The sequence below is a fragment of the Carica papaya genome, chromosome 9, assembly GCF_054855325.1.
Source record: "Carica papaya isolate Zhongbai chromosome 9, ASM5485532v1, whole genome shotgun sequence".
NCBI lineage: Eukaryota > Viridiplantae > Streptophyta > Magnoliopsida > Brassicales > Caricaceae > Carica > Carica papaya.
The window spans coordinates 18,130,908-18,155,225 of record NC_142317.1 but is presented as its reverse complement, the minus strand read 5'-3'; the positions used below and the strand labels follow the sequence as shown (position 1 = coordinate 18,155,225).

Genomic DNA, 24,318 nt, shown 5'->3' with positions numbered 1-24,318 from the left:
TAATACGACTCTTGTTGTTCAGGGACAAGTTCAGTTAAGTCCCAGCTCCCATCCTCCTCCTCTACGATCGACAACGATGCCACACCATCCACCATATCCATCGGTCACTCTTTACGTGCCAATTGATATACTATTGAGAGAAACAACAATAACTTGTCTATGGTGAAAAAATAGAGAATAGGGTCATCCAACACTGACTTGGTACTAGACCAAGTCAATTTTTATTGACATTCGATTTACATTTGTAAGTTTCAAAACCTAACCCTCTCAGTAAAAAGGGAGGTAATTAACTCTATTATGTGGAATGAAGGAATCATCAGGGTAGATTCATTTTTTGTTCTAACATTTATTTGAATTGCCATATTTGCTCATCAATTGTTTATTTCAATCGAGGAAAAAATTGTCTTTATTGTTCATTTAAAATGGTATTCAATTTTTTATTTTTTAGTGCTTGCAATTTTTATAGCAAAAGAGTGGTTATACAAAAAAATTCTGCACATGGTGTAATATGGGCTTTTTGTAGCAACTATGGTGGAAGTGAAATTATAAAACTAAATTAATTCGGGAAACAATAATGGTAGTTTAAAAATAAAGCTAAGATTAAGTACTTGACAAGATTGAGTTAAATTGATATCATATCTTGATGCCTCTCAAATGAGTTTCTAGCAGGTGTAATAAGTATATGATTCCATTCTAGTCGATTCAGACAATGTTCAACAATTGGAATTGTTGCTCATTGTATTTTTTATTTCTTCCAAATGGTGCAACTCCCCAGAATGATAGAGATTGTATAGTTTATAGCTTATATTTTTTTAGATAGTTCATAGCTTACATGTTTGACACCATGGAGATCTAGTTTGTGCATTAAGTATGTTTGTAACATGTTGGTGGAAACAGTAGATTATGATATGATAGACTAGCCTACATGAATTAGCTATTATTTAAATTTATAAGTTGGTAACTAAGAGATCTTATTTGTTTACCTTCTTTTCTTGTGGTATCTCCAGTTAATCCTTTTTTTTTTCTTGCATGCATTATTTTATTTTGCATTACTTTGTGCACGTGAAATGCTTACTCCAGAAGATGGATCAGCTGATCTTATCTGGGCACTGAATAATTGCCTACTTGCTCTTTCATTCCACATCAAGGAGTATTATTAGACATATTTGCGAAAACTAAATGAGATTAATCGTTACAAGACTGAGGAGTACTCATATGATGCAGTTAATAAGTTCAACATTTACCCAGATCAAATTTTTCCTTGGTTGGTGGAATGGATGCCTAATAAAGGAGGTTGTTTATTTGGAAACTTACATGCAGCACATATGGATTTCCAATTTTTTCTCTAGGAAACATGTGGTCTATTCTAAGCAGTCTTGCAATAGTTGATTAGTCACACGCCATACTTGATTTTATTAAAGCAAAATGGGCAGATTTTGGAGCAAACATGCCATTCAAGATATGTTATCCCACTCTTGAAGGTCAGATGTGCCAAATAATCATTTGTAGTGATCCTAAAATCACGTAAGATATCTACTCTCATATTATTTATTTATGATCTATTTCATCATTATCTTCAACATTTCTCACTATATTTCCTTCTAATATAGGCCTTGGTCTTACCACAATGGTGATTCTTGGCCAACTCTACTATGGCAGGTTAGTTTGTTATGCTTAAATATTCTCTCTGCTACTAATGTTTTGTTCATTGCTCTAGACCCTTTGTAGAAGTTATATTTAGGAATAAGTTTCCTGAGTTGTCATGCTTGGATCCAATAGGATATGGCACCTTATTGATGCTTTATAAAATAAAGTAATAATGAAGGAATGTTGGCAGTGCGGCTTAAGAATTTAAAATTAGACTTTTTATGGCTTACTATTATAGCTATAAAGATAAAAAGGCCAGAAATTGCTGCAAGAGCTGTTGAAGTTGCTGAAAGACACACGAAAAGAGGAAGGTTCATTGGGAAACAAGCACGGTTATTCCAAACATGGTCAATTGCTGGATACCTGGTGGCTAAGCTTCTACTTACAGACCCAAGTACAGCCAAGATTCTAATAACTAAAGAGGATTTTAAGCATGTCAATGCCTTCTCTTGCATGATAGGTGCTAACTCCAAGAGAAAACGTTGTCAGAAGAACTCCTAAAAGACTAACGTAATATAAGATTCTAAAGCTACTTTCACACAAGGATAGGTAACTTCAATTTGTGCCTCAACTTACCTATCTGAACAACTTAAATGTATAAAGGTGATGATAATAGTGGTTTATGTTTCATTTTATTTAGGGGTCAAAGCTTTTGAGTAGTGATTCGGGTATGATAGGATCTTAATGTAAAGATGATTTGTTGATTTAGCATTAGCTTGAAACATCTTCCTATATTGGAGATTAAACAAATTGTTTCCTGTTTACAAACTTTAGATCATATACATAGTAGCATTCTTTTAAAGAGTTCACTGTAAATCAAGAATACCCTTACATTATTTTAACTCCATTTTTCGATTATGATGTTTTTTATATCTTGTAAATCATTTTGAATTTGTTATGGTATTTTTCTGTCTCATAAATCATCACCATGTCATCTAAATTAATGCTTGACAATAGAACTTTTTAATACATTTCCTCTGTTGATTCCAGATCAGTTAAAAAAATTCAACTGGTATGTAAAGCATTGTCTCAGAGAGTGATTAGAGAATGATGACAAGATATTTCTTGCAAACTCATATTTTTATTCATTACATATTTTTGCATTACTACAAACTTGTAAGTTTTTAATTCTTATCATGAGCTCATAAAGGAAACTAAACATATAGCATTCAACAACTTTTGCTTCATCTGGTTCTAGCATTAGCCACAATCCTTCTCTCAAACTGTACCACAAAAAATAAATATATTTCCAACAACAATAGAAATTAACCTCATATATATGTATATATTTTTAATTTGTAAATGAAGACATTACATAGAAAGTTTTAGGTTGTGGGTCAAATTACACTACTCACTGAGAAACTATATTGTAAAAATAGACAGAGTATAGTATAGTATTAGAAGTTAAAATATTTGTATATGTATCTAATTGTCCCATTTGCTTTAATTTCTAAACAAGCTTCATCATTTTCTTAAGAAATTTAATTGCTACATTTCTCCTATATTTTATAATTTAAAAATATATCACAATTTTAATATTTAAGCTCTTTTGTTTATGTTTTTTGAGAATTGAATTCTAATTGATCTTCCTATATATGAAGGATTGTGAAATAAAATTTCATTCAATGAATTCAAGCGAAAAATATAAGTGGTCCAAAAATAAAATTAATGAATATATACCTAATTCAATATGTAAAGGATTACTAGTAATTACACAAATGGTAAAAATTGAATCAAATGAATAAGATAGATTTAATACCGCTTAATGTAAGTACACGTATATACTTTTGGACATATTTAATTTAGATTGTACTTTTATATTTTTTTGTTATTTAGGGTAAAAAGGTAATTTCATTAAAAGTCAAATATGTGATTTGAGTTAGTTCACAGTTTGAAACTTAGGAATCGTTGGAAGAATATGACTCCTTATAACGAATCTATTTTATAATTACTACCTAATTGAGCGTTATGCATTAGGTAAAAAAAAAAGAACTTAACTCTATGATGCCTCTAGTCTAATTCTTGTTTTCCTATTTGATTTCCTTATGTTTTTCCTCCTTTTTCTCCTAATTATTTTCTAACTCTTCTTAGCATTGTATGGAAGGCTTTGTCGTTCCCCTACTTGCTGGAGTAAAGTCAGGAACCAACACCACTTAAGACTAGACTTCATTCAGAAGACCATTCAGAAGGTTGCAATCATCCGCAAGAAGTTAGCAACTGCCTAAAGCCATCAAAAGAGCTACGACGATAATCGTAAGTGACCCTTGGAATTTGCCGTAAGAGATCAAGTTTTCCTAAATCTACCCCTACAAAGGCAAGATGCAGTTTGGAAAAAGAGGGAGTTGACCCCTCGTTATGTGGGACCTTTTTTTATTATCGAAGGCATTGGACCCATGGCATACCGCCTTACTCTATTTTGAGAGTTCGCGGGTCTACATGATGTCTTTGATGTCTCGATGTTTAACAAGTACCACCTTGATCCTTCTCGTGTTATTCCTCGTGATGAGGTGAAGGTACAAGCTAATATGACCTATGAGGAGGTTCCCATGGAAATCCTTAGGTGGACCGATAAGATCTTACGTAACAAGACAATTCCCATGGTGAAGGTACGATGGCAAAATAATACCCCGGAAGAAGTGACATAGGAGTTGGAGGATGAAATGAGGAAAAAGTATCCAGACTTATTCGAGACAAATTTGGAGACCAAATTTTTTTAAGGTGGGAGGGATGTAACACCCAGTCCATCACTATGCTAAAATAATTTGGAAATCCTACTTATTCGGGCATTTGGCCGTGTTAACCTTAATTAATTTACACAGCTTGATATTTATTGTAATTCATAATTTTAGTTGATTTTTATTTTTATTTAATTTTATTTTAATTAATTTTATGTTATTTCATTTTAAATAATTTTATTTGAACCCATTTAAATTAAATAGAAAAATTGAGAAAAAAATCAGAAAACGAGAAATCGGGAAGAAAATCTTGCAAGAAAAATCCCACGAGAAGGCTGAATGCCCGCGTGGGTGCTGGGCACAATACGCGCATGCATGTACACACAGTGGCCACCGGACTTGCGCACAGCATGCACCTGCCATCTGCACGCATGCAAGCAAGGGACATGCGTCTAGCGTGCACTTCTAGTCCACACGCACGACATGGGGTCAGGACTTTTTTGCGCATCCTATCGCGCAAAGGCAAGCTCTCTTGATGTCACCTCATGCGCAGACAGGCACCGCACACTATGTGCGCACTGTCTCTCCAGTAGGCCTACGCGGATAGGCCCTGTGCGCCTTGGGTCTACCGACAAGACGCCAAGCGCGCCGAGGCCCTGCGCATGCACATGCTAGCCCCTGTGCACGGCAGGATACTTGTGCGCCTACAGGTTAGCCTGCAGCACACCGGCCAGAGCATTGCCACTTCAAGCTATACACTGTTGCTTCCTTGGGTGGTGCACCGCCACCACCGACGGAGGAGGCCCTCCTTCCTCATTTTTTCATGTTGAATATTTTTTTCTCCTCTCTCTTCACCAAAATTTTCCACTTGGCACGAATCTAACAGTTTCAATATTCTATAAATTTCCCTCGCCGCTCCCTTACTTTCCACACTTTCATTCATCCATTTTTAAAAGGTTTAGAGAGAGAGAAAAATATAGTAGTCTAGTGAAAGAAGAAGAAAAAGAAAAGAGAACAGTGAGGGAGAAAACATCAAGATTTTTGTAAGGAATCTAGTATTTTTTTTCGACGTCTTAAAGAGCATTTTTAGATAAACTAATTTAATATGATTGTTATGTTGCATGTTTTGTATGCCTTTGTATTCAGATGAATCAAATTGTTCTTATTTTTGAGCATGCTATGTGAATTGCAGATATTTGATGAATTTATATGTAATAAATATAACATGTAAGTAGTGAAAGTAAAAGTATGAAAGAAAAAAAAAGAAAAAAGTAGAATGAAGCCTATATGGTCCGAAGTGTATATGTATTGACATGTATGTTGCATCAGGTGTCTTGATGGGCTTTTTATCTCTGAGGGGTATCTGTTCTCCTTGCCCTTTGGGGTATCTATTTTCCCCTCTCCTATTTGGTCTTGAAAGATGTAAGAGCACCGCTCCCAATGAAGGACGACATACCCTCTCACGAGAGTGGTGTCACACTATTTGTAGGGATCACCCGTGGCTAAATAATGTCATGACTATAGATATTTGTTAGGGTTATTATGGCTGATACGACTGTGGTCATAGATCGTACCATGGTTTGGCAAGTTGGAAATGAGCCTGAACAAATTGTCATATCTAAATTTTGATCTAGTCATTTCACTTGGGTAGTTGGAAATTTGTATCTACTCTCAGAGACGGAAGTTGTAACGACTTTGCAAAGCATGACACAAAAATATGAGCATTTCATGATTTATTTAATTTTCTCTATTATCTTGCATGATGTATATTTGGTTGTCTATATTAACGTATCGTTTTCTTAACAAATAAATAGTTCTTCATAATGTGAGATAAGTAAATGAGAAAGTTAAAAGGTAAGATAAAATAATTAACTTTGAAATCTTACGATGTTAATTTAATAATATTTTCTTTACTGAACATATGAAACTCACTCTTTTCATGCCCCCCTAGATGAGGAAGATAGTGAGGAACTGCATGCTGACTTACCCTTGGAAGTCTACCAGGATCCCGTGGATCCACAAGCCTGAATGCATGACTGTTCCTATACTCTGATGAGTCCAGTAACATAGTGAAAGAAGTGACTCTTATTTTTTGTATTTTATAGCCACTTCTAACCTCAGTATATATATGTATTAGAAACTAAATATATTTGTAAGGGATTTATAATGGTTTTGTTCCGCTGCATAAACTTTTATCATGCACTCGTTATTCTGAATCTGTATCTGATACCCATTTGCCTTAATTAGCACTTGGGATGTCACACTCAGAATTTCTCAAATTATACCTTCTTTTGCCAAGTTGAGCATTCAAAAAAAAATCACCTTAAATCCTTATCTATATGTTAGCCTCAATGAAACAACAAGGAATTCTAATGGGATCTCGGTTCTAAAAGCTCAAAAGTAAGCACATAGAAGAAGGAATTGTGCACTTTTAATGGAGACCAAGTAACTATAATCAATTAGCCACTTAAACGTGTATTAGGAACAAAAGTACAATTGAAAAATAGAATATAATGAACAAGAAACAATTATAGACTTAAAGTGTAAGGGATCTAATCAATCCCGATGGATATAACCAGAAGGTTTTTCCTAGTTATACGACCCCAATGATGGCTATGCTCTATAACTGGTCATGTTAAAGTATAAGAGCCAAATTAAAATATGAAGGAATTTGGTTTACAAGTTCACAAACCTGTCTATATATTAATAAATTAAATATATTATATATTTTTAGTAATCCGGATAATATTACAAGAGATAATTATATTTCAATAGTATATTAAACATATTCTTAAATATATTTAATAGAATAAAGTATTAAAATTTTCAACAAGCTATTCGCATAACTTAGCTGTAACGACCCAGAACTTAAAAAGAAAATAAATAATAAATTTGAATGCGGGAACGAAATAATAGCGTTATGATTTACATTCCTTACACAATAATTCAGAGTACCCAATAGGCCTATGGGAATGACCCTTTTAAAAGAACAACGAAAAATCAAAGAAATGAATGAAAAGTAAACAATTGAACATCCTATTCACAACCCTCTTGTGGATAGGGATCTAGATCTTGCTCCTCTTGATCTGAAATGGTTAATGAAAGAGTGAGCTACACTAGCCCAGTAAGAATGTCACACTACTTACCGATACAGAAATAAAGGTTGCTAAAAATTATGAAAACAACTAATGGAGCTCTTAATTTAAGTAAACTTATTTATCATAAATAAAATCATTTATTGTATACTTACCATAGCAAAATTTCTAAAACTGACAGATAGAGGCAATAACACAACCAATATAATAATCTCATATTCAATCATTCGGAATAATAACTTTCTCTTTTATTTGCCTACTAGTATCTATGGGGTCCATAGGGATGTCATACCCTATCCGGTATGAGCACCAAATATACCATCCCTCAATACCCCGTCTAGTATGAGGGTGAAACGAGCTGTCCCCATACCCCGTCCGGTATGAGCGTCAAAATACCAATCCTCGATACCCCGTCCGGTATGAGGCAACATTCACGGTAGGGTTCCCTGTGTATTCAGTCCATCCACCATCTCTCAGAATATCCAGTAAGGTTACTATTCACCCATTCACTTAATCAAGAAATTTTTCGTTTACATTTAATTTTCAGATTCCCAATTTAACTATAATCACAGAAAAACAAGTAATACATTCATCAAGAAAATACAACCAAATCATCTTGCCAATTCCAGTGTATTATCGTGCATTCAAAATTGTAGAATCAAACAATCAGTTAAAACATAACAAACAGTAATAAAAATTTGGTTTCGGCTCCATTTGTAACCTGTAATTAATTATGGATATTTTTTAAATTACGCAAAATACCGTATTATTTATAATTAAACTTCAATTTTATAATAGGTAATAAGGTGAGGGATTCTTACTCAAATCGATGTCTGAAATGCTAAGCTTTCAACTGCGCCTACTGGCGATCCTCGGGTTCCATGAATTTTTCTTTAGAGATTAAAACACGCTCCAAATACCTGAAATACCCCCAAAAAACCTAAAATCGGTGTTACAAACCCTTTCTGGCCAATTTTAAAATTCTGGCACGGTGGTGTCGCCGTGCTCCGGCGCACTACTTACAACGGTGATTTACCTCGGGCTTGCCTTTTTTGGCCAGTTTTAACTGATTTAAGCCAGTTTTGTACTCATCTCTACAAGAAAACACGTTAAGGGGCCTCGGTTGGCCAAACAAAGTCAAAAAATAGAAGCTTCCAATGGCAGGGTTTTCTAGTACAGCGGCTCCACCGGCTCATCTTCGCAATTGGACATTTTTCTTTGGCCAACCTGTGGAAAAAAATGGTGAATACAATAGTGAAAAAATTGCACAAAACGAGAATCAGGAAGGACCTCATCAGAGGAAATTTTTTATTTTTCCCACAGCGGCGGCAACGGGCTTTACCCGCAGTTTCTGGCTCATCTGCCTATTCTTTTACTCTGATTTGGCCATGGGGGTGTTCAAATTCAAATTTCAAGGGATTGGAAGAATTTTTACCTTTGTTTGCGGTCGGAGATGGCTCTAGCACGGCGGCGGGTGACGGTTGGCTCCCTTCTCGGTGACTGATTCTTCTTCTCCACGCGGCGTGCTATGATTCATCGAGGCTGCTGATTGGGCAGTCATACGTGGCACATTTTTTCTAAATTATATTTTGACCCCTAGTTTCTAATTTTGCTTTCAAAAATACCCTTAGAACCCAAGTTTTCACCCCTTTTTCCCAAAATTATTTTCTATTTCATCCTCCACCTATTTTTCTTAATTTTTACATTAAATAAAAATTCATAAATTTAAAAATTATATTTTATACATTAATTTTAAGTATTTTAAAATTAATTCTGGGTATTATAACTCTCCCATCCTTAAAAGAAGTTTAGTCCCTCAAATTTATCTCTCCCTCACTCAATCAAACAGTTAGGGATACTGGGCTCTAAAGTCTTATTCTAGCTCCCATGTGGCCTCTCCCTGTGCGTGATTCTGCCATAGGACCTTAACGAAGGGAATTTCCCAGTTGCGAAGTACTCTACTCTTTCGGTCCACAATACCGACTAGTATCTCCTCGTAGGACGGATCCTCCTTAAGTGAAGGAGACTCGTGGGCCAAGACATGAGAGGAATTCGGGTTTGTACTTGCATTGCATGAACACATGAAACATATTATGGAACCTAGAAAGTTATGGAGGCATTGCCAGTCTGTAGTGACCTTAAGAAAGACCCAATCACCTTTTTAAAATTCCAAATCCCTCCTCCAAGTATCCGCATAACTCTTCTGCCTGCTCTAAGTCGTCTGGATGTTCTTCTTGATCCTAACTATTTTAGTTATAGTCTCCTCCACAAGATCTGGACCGAAAAATTTTTTATCACCCACCTCTTCCCAATAGATCGGCGATCTGCATGGGTGGCCATACAATGCCTCATACGGAGCCATGCGAATACTTACTTGGTAGCTATTATTGTAGGCAAACTCTATTAAGGGTAAATGATCATACCAATGGCCCCCGAAGCCAAGAAAACAAGCTCAGAGCATATTCTCTAGTGTGTGGATCGTCCTTTCTAATTGTCCATCAGTATAAGGGTGGAATGCAGTATTAAGGGACAGTTTCATTCCCATGGCCTGCTGAAAACTAGGCCAGAACCAAAAAGTGCACCTGGGGTCCCTGTTGGACATTACTGTCATTGGCACTCCATGTAACCTAACTATCTCCCGGATATACATTCTTGCTACCTTGTCCAAGGGTTCGGTCATCCTGATGGCTAAGAAGTGAGAAAACTTGGTGAGCCAATCAACGATTACCCAAATGGCATCATGTCCTGAGCGTCCCCTAGGCAATCCTGTTACAAAATTCATTGTGATATTTTCCCACTTCCACTCCGGAATTGGCAACGGCTGAAGTAGCCCACCTGAGCATTGATGCTCTGCCTTGACTTGCTGACATACCAAACACTTAGAAAAAAAGTCAACCACATCTCTTTTCATCCCATTCCACTAAAATCGGGGTCAAAATCGGGGTCGCATACTTTGATACATCTTAGTACTTCTGGGATGCATTGCAAACTTTGAGCTATGGGCCTCTGTCATAATGTCTCTTTTTTAGCTCACTGTCACCTAGAACACACACAATATCCTAAAATCTAAGCAATCCATTGACAAAGACTCAAATTTCTAAATTAACTCCCTATTCTGCATCTTTCTTGAGGGCAGCTAGGGTGAAATTAGCAGATTGGGCTTCCTTTATTCTCTAGATCAACTCAGGTTGAACAGTCAGGTGGGTCAAACATGTGACTCTCTTCAGGTCCTGAAGTTATACCTGTTGTGCGGCCCTGCATTATGAAACCATTAGGTGAGCTAATATACCTGCACTTTTTTTGCTGAGTGCGTCAGCTACCACGTTGTCCTTACCCGGGTGATAAAAGATGTTGCAATCGTACTCTTTGAGGAGTTCTATCCATCATCTCTGATGCGTGTTGAGATCCTTTTAAGTGAATATGTGTTTTAACCTCTTATGGTCAGTATAGATCTGAAAGGTCTCCCTATACAAGTAATGGCACTAAGTCTTCAAGGCGTGGATAATCGTGGCAAGTTCTAAGTCATAGGTGGGGTAGTTTTTCTCATGACTCTTCAACTGTCTAGACCCATAAGCTATGACCTTTCCATGCTGCATCAGAACACAACCCAACCCCAGGTAGGAGGGAACACTAGAACCTATATATTCACCTGTCACATTCGGTAAGGCCAACACAGGTGTGGTAGTCAACTGCTTCTTTAGCTCTAAAAAACTCCTTTCACAATCCTCGTTCCACTCAAACTTGAGATTCTTCTTTGTGAGCCGAGTCAAAGGAGTAGCTAGACTAGAAAATCCTTCCACAAATCTGCGATAATAACTTATCATTCCCAAAAGCTATGAATTTCTTTGATCGAGGTTAATTTTTCCCAACCGAGCACTGCCTCAACTTTTTCAGGATTCACTGACACTCCATCCCTTAATATGATGTGCTCTAGGAAGGTAGTCTGCTTGAGCCAGAACCTACACTTATTCAGCTTTGCAAACAACTTCGTTTCTTTGAGAACCTGCAAAACCTAAGTCAGATGGTGAGCATGTTCCTCTCTACTTTTTGAATAGACCAAGATGTCATCGATAAGTATAATGAGAACTGATCCAGGAATTATCTGAAAACCCTGTTCATCAAATCCATGAAGATGGCTGGTGCGTTGGTTAGTTTAAATGGCATGACCAAGAACTCATAGTGTCCATACTTGGTTCGAAAGGCTGTTTTAGGAATGTTTTCTACCTTGATCTTTACCTGATGGTAACCTGAATGCATATCTATTTTGGAAAAGACCTGGACACCCTGTAACTTATCAAAAAGGTCATCAATCCTGGGGGAGGGGGTACTTGTTTTTGATCGTGGCCCTGTTCAGTCCTTTATAGTCAATACATAACCTTAACATCTCATCCTCCTTCCTTAGAAATGTGACTCTGGCACCCCAAGGGGATACACTATGTTGGATGAATTCACTATCCTGCAATTCATTGATATGTTTTCTTAACTCCTCCATCTCAACACGACTCATGCAGTAAGGCGCAACCGAAATAAGCTGGGTACCTGGTTGAAGATCTATGGTGAATTCAACTTTTCTGTCCACTGGCAATCTAGGTAGTTCATCCGGGAGCACATCCAGGAAGTCTCGGACTACCAGAATCTCTTGAATACAAATTTCTTTCTTAGGTTTGGCTAGTTGGAGAAAACAGTCGAGTTAAAACACTTAATAATAGGAAAAATTTCCATGAGGGAATAATGTTTAAAGAATTTTATTAATTTGTAAATGATCTTCATTAGGAGGGTTGAATACAAGTTTCTTATGAAAACAATCTACTGTGGCGTGATACACCACTAACCAGTTCATTCCTAGGATTACATCAAAGTACCCCATGTCAATGTCTATTAGGTCCATACTCAATTTTCTATCTACTATATCTATGATAAAGGCTCTGTACATTTACTATTTAAAATACAGTATTTGACAATTGATCAGGAGAATTGATGCTTTAATAAATAATGAGAGGTGATTGATGGAGACTACAATGAGATGCAACTAATACAAAGATAGAAACTTTGATGTCTTATAGCAGAGGAGATCAAATTTTCTTTATGTTTGAGTACATAAATATGAACTATTTTATTTCCAACTTCTTATGTATTCCTTTTTGCTGATAGAAAAGTTAAATAATTTTTTTTTCAAGTAAAGAAATGGACAGGTTGTGCATGAAATGGACAAGTTGCTTCCTTTATTTGATGTATATTTAGTTAGTGATATTTTGACTTTTAGTGACAACCTCTATCACGCGCTAAAATTGTGTCATTTATTGTCTAATTTTTAGTTGTATTTAAAAGTAGCTTTCATTCAACATTTTCTTTCTCTTTTTCTTAATTGGGCGTAAACGTGTAATCAGATAGGATATAACATAGCCAGAGATGTAATAAGGACTTTTGAAAGATATATAGTTATTCATGAGTCATAGTTTTTTGTTCACTTGTTTAAGAAGAATGGTTTTTATCCATGATTTTTTTTAAAAAGGAAAAAGTAAATGTTATATTGGATGTTATTGTACTGACCTACATTGTTTGCTGAGAAACAATGCTAGAAAGAAACACGGCTAAATTTGTAGTTCTGTCAAATAAAAAAATATGATTTAAATTAAAAAAATTAATTTCATACAAATGAGCGAATCAAGTAATGTAAATTTACTGTTTAAAATACAGTATTTAACGACTGATAAGGAAAATTGATACTTCAATGAATGATGAGAGATGATGGGTGATGACTGCAATAAGATGCAACTAACAAAGAGAGAGAAGTTTTGGTGTTTTGCAACATAGGAGATTGAATTTTCTTTAGATTTTAGAACATAAAGGTAAACTATTTTATTTCCGGTTTCTTTTGTACTTCTTTTTGTCAATATAAAAGTTAAATAATTTTTTTTTTCAAATAAAGAAATGGACGAGTTGTGCATAAAATGGATAAGTGGTTTCCTCTATTTGCCGCAAATTTACGTTGCGACATTTTTACTTTTTATGACAATATAAATTCGTTGGTAAAATTTTATTGTCTATTGTCTAATTTTTAACAGTAGTTAACTGTTCTCAATGGTGCCAATATAATGCCTTCTATAAGTTGAAGTAATTTATTCAGAGAAAAACCATCTTTGTTGTTTATACAACATTAAAATGGATTAAATTAAACTCTTCTTTTTTAAACAAAATAGTTTTTCTCATAAAACTGTTGGCAAGATTAATCAAAACTCAGAACACAAAATTTAAAAATATGCTGGTTCATTAATGCATACAATATTGATAACCTAAGTATTAATCACTAGATTATTAGAAATCTATTATAAATACAAAACTCATTATAACTCTCTGCCACTTCGGTAGCACTGTAAATTCAAAAAATAAAAAACAATCTCTCTCCTCTCAGCAAAACCATTTTTCTCTTCTCTAATCATTTCGAATAGGATGGATCGAAGCACACAGCTCCTCGACATGATCCACTCGATAGAACAAGATGTTTAATGCTCAATATCTTATTTATTTTTCACTTATCTGTTTACCAATCATATATATATATCAATATTGTTGATTGATTTGCGTTCGATTTTTGTTAAATAGTATGGTTGATTACTTTTTTGGAATAGCATCTAAAATGAAAGGAGTACCTAATTGCAGTCCTAATTATTTCTCTAATATGCTTTCCACCTTCCTAGTTGAATCTAAAATTACCTTATCAGATATAGCTAAAGCTTTATATGTGTACATAATATCTATCTCGATATAGACCTAAGTAGTTATTAACCACGTTTGATTAGTTAATGGGTTTTAATTATTTAGTCTTCTTCTCTTAATTTGCAGGGACAAAGTATCTGGTGCAAATTTTCCTAACATTTATGAACTTTGTTTCAACATCAAAGGAGCCTCCTGAAGGTATATAATTAATATTAATCATCACAACTCAAAACTCTTTAATTTGGAGTCTTTATGTGTGTTATTATTGATCTTATAATATGTATTTAATAATAAAAATTCTCAAGTACAATTTTTGTTTGTAAAAATTCATACATTTTAATAGTTAAATGATATATCATAAGATGTATAGTTTGATTTGAACTCATACTCTTATAGATAAGGATAAAAGTACATAGGCATCCACCCAATAGATAAATAATTAATAATTTAATTAACAAAATATCTATTAGCCGAATATATATATATATATTTGACTGGTATATGTGTATACTTAATTAATTAATTAATTAGTTTAATAATTGATGCATTTCTTCTTTTATAAGAGATCATAAGTTCGAGCCAGATTATACTTTCGTCTGTATTATCATTTGAAAGTTACTTATATTGAATTGCAAGTAGTGTATTTTCCATAATTAATCTCGTGTGAAACTATACTTTTGTGTGCATTCTTACTTGAAGATTATTCGTATTGTGTTATGATTGATGTATATAACTTAATCAATAGATTTGCACAATTTTTATTTTAAAAAAATAATTAGCTTATTTTAATTGCAGCCTTGCTGCTTGTCGAATGACACTGAAATGTGAGGAATTCATCAAAGCATCTGATGAAGAGAGTAAGAAAGGGTAAGCTTTCATACATAATTGACATCATAAATCAATTAACATATCTCTTTATTGTGTTTTTTTTCTTTATTTTTTTTAATTTTTTTCTTTAAAAAAAGGTGCATAGTGGCATTGGATGTAATAAAAAATGAATTCACATTGATGGAGAAAAAAATAAAAATCCTTCTTAAGGTAATATTTTATTTTATATATTTTGCAAAATTTTATTTTCATATATATTTTTTTCTCTTATGGATTTTATGACAATTTTAACTGAATTTAAATTTGTAGAATTATACAGAATGAGTTTTACTTAATTGAAAACCTATTTTATTGACTACATAATTATAGCTATTAACAATTATAATGAATTATAACAATATGGTAGTTGTTAAAACTTTTGTATTTTATTTAAGATTTACGAGTTTAAGTTTCACTAAAGATGTAAAGTTTACATTTTAATAAAAAATAAAACTACTTTTTTTAAATATAAAACATTGTTGATTTTGATTTGAAAATCTTTATTATTATTATTATTATTGTTATTATTATTATTATTATTACTTATTTTCACTGAATGGGGTATGAATGTTGATGCAGTTGGAAACAAGCACCACCCATTGCAAGCGCAAGTGCACTCTTTTAAATTAACACAAATTTGGGAAACTCATGGGTCCTTGTGTAGTGCTTTAGGACTCGTTACCAAATTTGGGATAAACAATGCTAAGGTTCAAGGGTAGTTTAGGATAAGAAAACTTTTGGCTTCTAGAGTTATTTTGAGATACCTATGAGGTTACAAGATAGCTTTGCCAAAAGGTTGTGTGGGGTTTTAAAATTGTTCTCGTGTCTTTGACCTATCTTAAGACAACTATGAGGTTTCCATGTATTAGGTCTTAATAATGCTCTAAAACTGCAGTGCTACATCTAAATCTTAAGGTTTTAGTGTTTTCTTTTTTTTTTTTTAATGTTACGTCGCACTAAGAGACAAATTTTTTGTCCTAAAATTTAATGTAGTATAGATTTTATTTTACTTAGTTATATGGAAAATTTTGTACCAAGTATAAATTTTATACTTTGTGAATATTTCTCTGAGTTTAGGTTATTACTTGAGGATGTTTAAGCTTTCATTCTGCATTTTCTTTCCTTTCTTCTTAATTGGATTCAAAAGTATTAGAAGAATAATACATTGCTTAGCTAGAGATGAGTAAGGACTTCTAAAAGATAGATAAACTGTTCATGAACCTCCTCAGTTTTTGCTTTAGTTACTTGAGCATGATGTTTTTTATTATTAATGAATAATGATTTTTCCTTTAAAAAATCATAGTTGATTCAGTACTAAAAACAAATACTACTAAATTTATACTTCAATCAAATAATAAAGTAGAACCTAATGTGAATGAATTATAATTTTATAATAAATAAATGAATTGAATTATATATATTTATTGTTTAAAATATAGTATTTGACGACAACTTATGAGAATTGATGCTTTAGTGAATAATTAGAGGCAATTGATGGTGACTACAATGAAATGCAACCAACATAAAGATAAAAGCTTTGGTATTTTGCAACAAAGTAGATCATATTTTCTTTAGGTTTTATAATAAAGTTGAACTATTTTTTTTTAATTTTTTTTTGGTACTTCTTCTTGTTGATGCAATAGTTAAACAAGTTTTTTTATCAAGTAAAGAAATAGATAGGGTGGGCACGAAATGGACACCTAATTAATCTTGAGTCAAACTGCACTTTTGTGTGTATACTTACTTGGAGATTATTTCTATTGCATTATGATTGATGCATAACACTTAATCAATAGATTTATTCCATTTTTATTTAAAAAAATAATTAGCTGATATCAATATTTAATTTTTTACTATTAATATTTTATCTATTTTCATCGCTTTTAATAACAATATTATAAAGTAATTATATTTTCTTTTGTTGGGCAGATGAGGTGGATGAAACCTTCTAAAAATCAATACTAATAAATTCTCTGTAGGTTGTAATAAGTATTCCTTTTTCATGGAAAACAAATTTAAACTCTAACTTTTTTTTATGTTGGTGGTGATGTCGTGATTAAATTGAGTTAAATCTAAACATGCCTATTATATTTTTAGGCAAAAGAAACATTTCATGATTATTAGGTTCCCTTAGTTGAGGGAACTATAGTAGGTCAAAATATCGACCTAATTTTTTATTTTTTGATTTGAAGCTCAAACTTATTTTGCAAAGATAGTTACAAACTAAAGGGTATTGTTTCAAAAAATCGTAAATTTTATTGCTGTTGGTTGGGATGAATCATTGATATTTAATAGTTTCATGTAAAAATATCTTGGTGAGAAAGATAGAAGAATTTACCTCAAACACTTACTTTTTATACAAATATGAATTGATGTTTGAGGACACATTATAAAGATTGAGGTGTGCACTAGGTCAATCAGATAAGGTGAGTATAGAAAAGAGCTTTTTGACATGTTAATTGCATGATACAATAAGCTTAGCTGTAGATCATAGATTTTATTAATTTACACAACTAGGAAAGCAAAAATTAGAAATCTTCCAAGAAAATTTGAGGAAAAGTGAAAGTGAAAGTGAAAGAAAACAGATAAAAGGGATAGCAATAGAGAAATGTAGCAATAAGATAGGATAGAGTAGAGGAGCTTTATCAGAACAAAAAAATGTATTTTTTTCTCATATATATATATTTATGATTCTCATGTATGATATGACAATCATCATCATCATATCCACTTCCTATTATAAATTCTACTGAAAACTTTATAGTGATTTAGCATTACATCAAGTTACAATAGATCTTTAAATTTATTAAACGCACACACACACATATATATCTGTGTATTTGTGAGTGTATTTCTCTAAAAGTTGTAACGATAAGAAAAGTTAAATAACTGTAGTTTCTTTTATTGGGTATGTATCAATTATCAAATCATAACAAAACTTAAGTGAATTCCACTTTATTCACTAAGGTGATCAGTAAATTCGTATTTTATTTAATTACGAGATGAAAGAAATTAGAAAATAATAAAAATTGATAGAATTTAAAATTTTTTATTTTAATTTTACATAAAATTAATTTTCATTCCTTAAAAGTTATTTTAACGTTTTACAATTTAATTAAATATAAATTTATCAATGTTTAATATTTTTTAGATAAATGTATCGTCTCTTCCTTCCCTCCCCCTATCCCCTAGATACTTGCCAGGATATTTGCCCATGATTCCTCAGTTTTTCCCCATGTTCATCCCATAACCATCTACTCGTTAGAGCGGGATTTCGTCAAATCCACAGAGGGACTCATCCCACCCTTGCTGCAACAGTACCGCACTGGAATGGATGTGGAGTCTTCATAAAGATTTTGAATGCCCCAACTGACCACACAGGAAGCAGAATAAAGGTTGGCGTTCGTACTGGAAGATTTCAAATTTTGATTCCCCATTTCTTAGGTTGAGCCTCTTTCTTCTGCACAGAGGCTTTTGAACATCAATGGCTGCCCAAACTCGCAAAAAACCTCCCATCCCAGCCATAGAAGACGAACATGTGTCATAGTCCACAAAGCCCTGCAACAGGTTCCAAAACTACCTACCCATTGTCTACGATACAGAACCCAGCGGGAGTGAGTTAATTTGTACCCAGAAGAGGCTTGTGTTAATGGCTACTTTCATTGGATGTTCTCCCTCCCTAAGGAGGTGCAAAACCAACAAGCAGTTGTTAAAAGTCCATGGCCCTCTATTAAGCATTCTTTGGAAATCCACTTTACAAAAAAATCTGTATAAGTAATGGCCAGAGCTAAGATCTACAATATTTACTCCCCCTATCGGCCTCCACAGGTCTGCCAGTGTATTCTTCATCGATTCAAACTTTGTAGCCGCTTTCGTTAAGAGTCTTCCTACCAAACAGAGGTCATACGACTCTTGCTATTAAGGGACAAGTTTAGTTAAGTCCCAGCCCCCATCCTCCTCCTCTGCAATCGACAACGATGTCACGCCATCCACCATATCCATTGGTCAACTTTACATGCCAATCGACAGATTATTGAGAGAAACAACAATAACTTATCTATGGTGAAAAAAGGTCTCACTGCTGGAAATAATACCTCTTGCAATTAAACAAAGTAAATGGAGAAGATGGTCATCCAACACTGACTTAGTACTAGACCAAGTCATTTCCTATTTACATTTTATTTACATTTGTAAGTTTCAAAACCTAACCCTCTGAGTAAAAATGGGAGGTAATTAACTCTATTATGTGGAATGAAGGAATCATCAAGGCATATTCATTTTTTGTTCTAACAGTTATTTGAATAACCATATGTGCTCGTCAATTGTTTATTTCAAGCAAAGAAAAAATCGCCTTTATGGTTCATTTGAAATGGTAATGGACATTTGGTATTCAATTTTTGATTTATTGGAGCTTGTGACTTTCGTACCAAAAGAGTGGTTGTACAGAATAATTCTGCACATGGTGTAATAGTGGCTTTTTGCAGCAACTATGCTGGAAGTGAAATTATAAAACTAAATCAATTTGGGAAACAATAGTGGAAATAGGAAAATAAAGCAAGGATTAAGTAGTTGACAAGCTTGAGTTAAATTGATATCATATCTTGGTGCATCTCAAGTGAGTTTCTGGCAGGTGCAATAAGCACATGATTCTAGTCTGATCAATTCAAAAAATGTTCAACTATTAGTATTATTATTCATTGTATTTTTGGTTACTTTCGAATGGTGCAACTCCTTAAAATGATGGAGATTGTGTAGTTTATAGCTTATATTTTTTAAGATAGTTCATAGCTTACATGTTTGACACTATGGAGATCTGGATTGTGCATTAAGTATGTTTGTAACATGTTGGTGGAAACAACAGATTGTGATTTGACTCACTAACCTACATGAATCAGCTATTGTTTAAATTTATGAGTTTATAACTAAGAGATCTTATTTGCTTACCTTCTTTTCTTTTGGTATCTCCAGTTAATCCTTTTTCTTTTCTTGCAGGCAATATTTTATTTTACCTTACTCTGTGCACAGGAAATGCTTGCTCCAAAAGATGGATCAGCTGATCTTATCTGGGCACTGAATAATCGCCTACTTGCTCTTTCATTCCACATCAAGGAGTATTATTGGATTGATTTGTGAAAACTTAATGAGATTTACCGTTACAAGACTTACAAGTACTCATATGATGTAGTTAATAAGTTCAACATTTACCTAGATGAAATTTCTCCTTGGTTGGTGGAATGGATGCCTAATAAAGGAGGTTATCTAATTGGAAACTTACAGGTAACACATATGGTTTATTGTAAGCAGTCTGGCAACAGCTGATCAGTCACATGCCATACTTGATCTTATTAAAGTGAAATGGGCAGATTTGGTAGCAGACATGCCATTCAAGCTATGTTATCCCCCTCTTGGAAGTCAGGGTGGCAAATAATCACTGGTAGTGATTCCAAGGACATGTAAGATATCTACTCTTGTATTATTTATTTATGATCTATTTCTTCATTATCTTTAATATTTCTCACTATGTTTCCTTCGAATACAGGCCTTGGTCTTACCACAATGGTGGTTCTTGGCCAACTCTACTATGGTAGGTTAGTTTGTTATTCTTAAATATTCTCTCTGCTACTAATGTTTTATTCATTGCTCCAAAGAACCCTTTGTAGAAGTTATATTTAGGTATAAGTTTCCTGAGTTGTCATGATTGAATCTAATAGGATATGGCACCTTGTGGATGCTTTATAAAATAAAGCAATAATGAAGGAATGTTGGCAGTGCGGCTTAAGATTTTAAAAATGGACTTTTTGTAGCTTACTATTGCATCCATAAAGATGAAAAGACCAGAAATCCCTGCAAGAGCTATTTAAGTTGTTGAAAGACGCAAATCAAGAGACAAATGGCCTTAATACTATGACACAAAAAGAGGAAGGTTCATCGGGAAGCAATCACAGTTATTCTAGACATGGTCAATTGTTGGATACCTTGTGGCTAAGCTTCTACTTACAGACACAAGTGCAGCCAAAATTATGATAACTGAAGAGGATTTTAAGCTTGCCAAAGCCTTCTCTTGCATGATAAGGAGTAATCCGAAAAGAAAGCGTGGTCAGAAGAACTCCTAAAAGACTTACGTAATATAAGATTCTGAAGTTGCTTTCACACATGGGTAGGTAACTTCAATTTGTAGCTCAACTTACCTATCTGAACAACTTAAATATATAAAGGTAATGACAACAGTGGATTATTTTTCATTTTATTTGGGGGTTAAAGCTTTTGAGCATTGATTCGGGTATCATAGGATCTTAATGTAAAGATGATATGCTGATTTAGGATTAACATTAGCTTGAAACATTTTCTTGGATGGAGATTAAACAAATTGTTTCTTGTTTACAGACTTTATATCATATACATAGTACTATAGGAGTGGAAGGCATTCTTTTAAAGAGTTCATTGTAAATCGAGAATACCTTTACATTATTTTAACTCAATTGTTTGATTATGACATTTTCTGTATCTTGTAAATTATTTTGTATTGGTTATGGTATTTTCTTGTCTCATAAATCATCACCATGCCATTTAAATTAATGCTTGACAATAGAACTTTTTAATACATTTCCTCAGTTGATTCCAGATCAGTTGAGAAAATTCAACTTGTATGTAAGGCATTGTTTAAGAGAGTGATGATAAGATTTTTCTTGCAAACTCATATTTTTATTCAGTATATAATTTGGATTACTACAGACTTGTAGGTTTTTAGTTCTTAGCATCAGCTCATAAAGGAAACTAAACATATAGCATTCAACAACTTTTTCTTTATCCAGTCCTAGCATTAGCCACAATCCTTCACTCAAACTGTACCAAAAAAATATCAAAAAAAAATAAATAAATATATTTCCAACAACAATAGAAATTAACCTCATATATATGTATATATTTTTAATTTGTAAATTAAGAAATTACATAGAAATTTTAGGTTGTGGGTCAAATTACACTAATTGAGAAACTATTTTGTAAAAAAAAAAATACAGTATAGTATAGTATAGTATTAGAAGTTAAAATATTTGTATATGTATCTAATTGTCCCATTTGCTTTAATTTCTAAACAAGCTTCATCATTTTCTTAAGAAATTTAATTGCTACATTTCTTCCATATTTTATAATTTAACAATATATCACAATTTTAATATTTAAACTCTCTTATTTATTTTTTTGAGAACTTAATTCTAATTGATCTTTCTATATATGAAGGATTATGAAACAAAATTTCATTCAATGAATTCAACCTAAAAATATAAGTGGTTCAAAAATAAAATTAGATATACCTAATAAAACAAGTAAAGGATTACTAATAATTACACAAAAAGTAAAAATAAAATCATGTGAACAAGATAGATTTAATACTGCTTAATGTAAATACACTTATATACTTTTAGACATATTTAATTTAAATTGTACTTTTATGTTTTTTTATTATCTAGGGTAAAGAGATAATTTCATAAAAAGTCAAATTTGTGATTTGAGTTAGTTCGTGGTCTGAAACTTAGGAATCATTGGAAGAATATGACTTCTTATAATGAATCTACTTTATAATTACTACCTAATTGTGCGTTATGCATTAGGAACAAAAAAAGAGAACTTATCTCTATAATGCGTCTAGTCTAACTCTTGTTTTTTGATTTCGTTTCCTTATGTTTTTCCTCCCAATTATTTTCTAACTCTTCTTATATTTCTATATCACCTAAAATTGATCAGATCGTAACACAATAACAAACGTGAGGATAAGATTATGAAGAAATTATATTGTGGTAAAGAAATTAATAGAACGAATTTTATAAAAGAAAAACTATCTTATTATTTTCTATCTAAATATTGCATCATAGCATTAAAGAAAGAATGAAAAAAAAGCCAAAAGCATCAAGAAAAAAAAAATAAAGTGTCATAATCTACTTTTAAACTTATGTAATCAAATATTTTAGAGTTTTAACATTATTTTTCATTCTAAAGTATGTAATATTTAAAAGAATTATTACAAGGTTATACTAAAAAATTATCGAAATATAGAGAATTCAATACTTACTAGGAGTCAAAATTTAGAGATTTCTTTCTACATTATTCTTTAAAATTTAAAAATTAAAGAGATAAAAATCTTATTTTCATTATTTTGAACTTATGTAATAAAATATTTTAGAATTTTAATATTATTTTCATTATGTTATCTATAAAAAAAGTTATTATAAGATTAGACTTAAAGAATATCTAAATTTAGAGAATTGAATGCTTATTAGAACTCAAAGTTTAAAGATTTCTTTTCTTCATTAGTCTTTAAAATTTAAAAATATGATTACTACTTAAGCAATTAAAGAGTTAAAAATCTTCTTTTCAAAAAGTAAATATATAAATATATAATTATATTTAAGAAGATGTTATTAGTTTTTTCCTTAATTATTAAAAGTAAAAATATTGATTATGCCTCAATTATCAATAACTATTTTGTATCTCTATTTATTTTAGGGATTTTGTTGCCATCTTCAATGGTTCTAATGGTTGCTTCTTCACTTTAAAGGAGGACGTCGAGCTACAGGAGAAGAGGGAGAGGAAGAAAATTCATAGCTAGGGTAAACTGAGAGGAAGTTTTTGTGTGATTTCTTCAATCAGATTAATCAGCTAGTGGTGGAATCAGGAGCAGAACAAGGGAGGAATCCGTCAATCATATTAACGTCGTCATTGAGAAGAAAGGTAAGTGAAATTTGACTCTCACCACTTAAGTAGGATTTATCTTTTAAATTATTTGAGATATTTTTGGGAAGAAATGAGTTGATATGGGAATAGGGAAATTTTCTTGAAATCAGATTAGAACCAGGAGTAAAAACAAAAAAATGGAGAATGAGATCTAAAGATAAACAGAAGATCATACGAAATGATGGAATTATTGTGTGGACAGCTATGAGGAGAGGACAAAGGAGAAATGCTAGAAACATAGGAGGAAAATTGAAAGGATGAGAATGGGAGAGGGATAGGAAATAAAAAAAAGGGAAATAGTGCTCAACAAATCCTCTACATGATCCTGTTGATGGAACAAGAGATTTAGTGCTTAACAACTGATCTATTTTTCTCTTATTTGTTTACCGATTATGTATATATATCAATGTCATCGATTGATTTGCATTGAATTTTTTAAAAGGATAGGTAGATCACTTTCTTCCAGCAACGTAAGAAATGAAAGGAGACAAAGTATTTGATGTAGATCAATTTTAATTATTTGGTCTTCTTCTCTTAATTTGAAGAGACAAAGTATTTGATGTAGATTTTCATAGAATTTGTGCACT

At 32.7% G+C, this 24,318-nt stretch overlaps 1 pseudogene; it reads left to right on the top strand.

The window, feature by feature from the left end:
* Positions 1 to 4,103: 4,103 nt before the first annotated feature.
* Positions 4,104 to 24,318, top strand: part of LOC110826015 (alkaline/neutral invertase E, chloroplastic-like) — a 60,051-nt pseudogene continuing 39,836 nt past the window's right edge.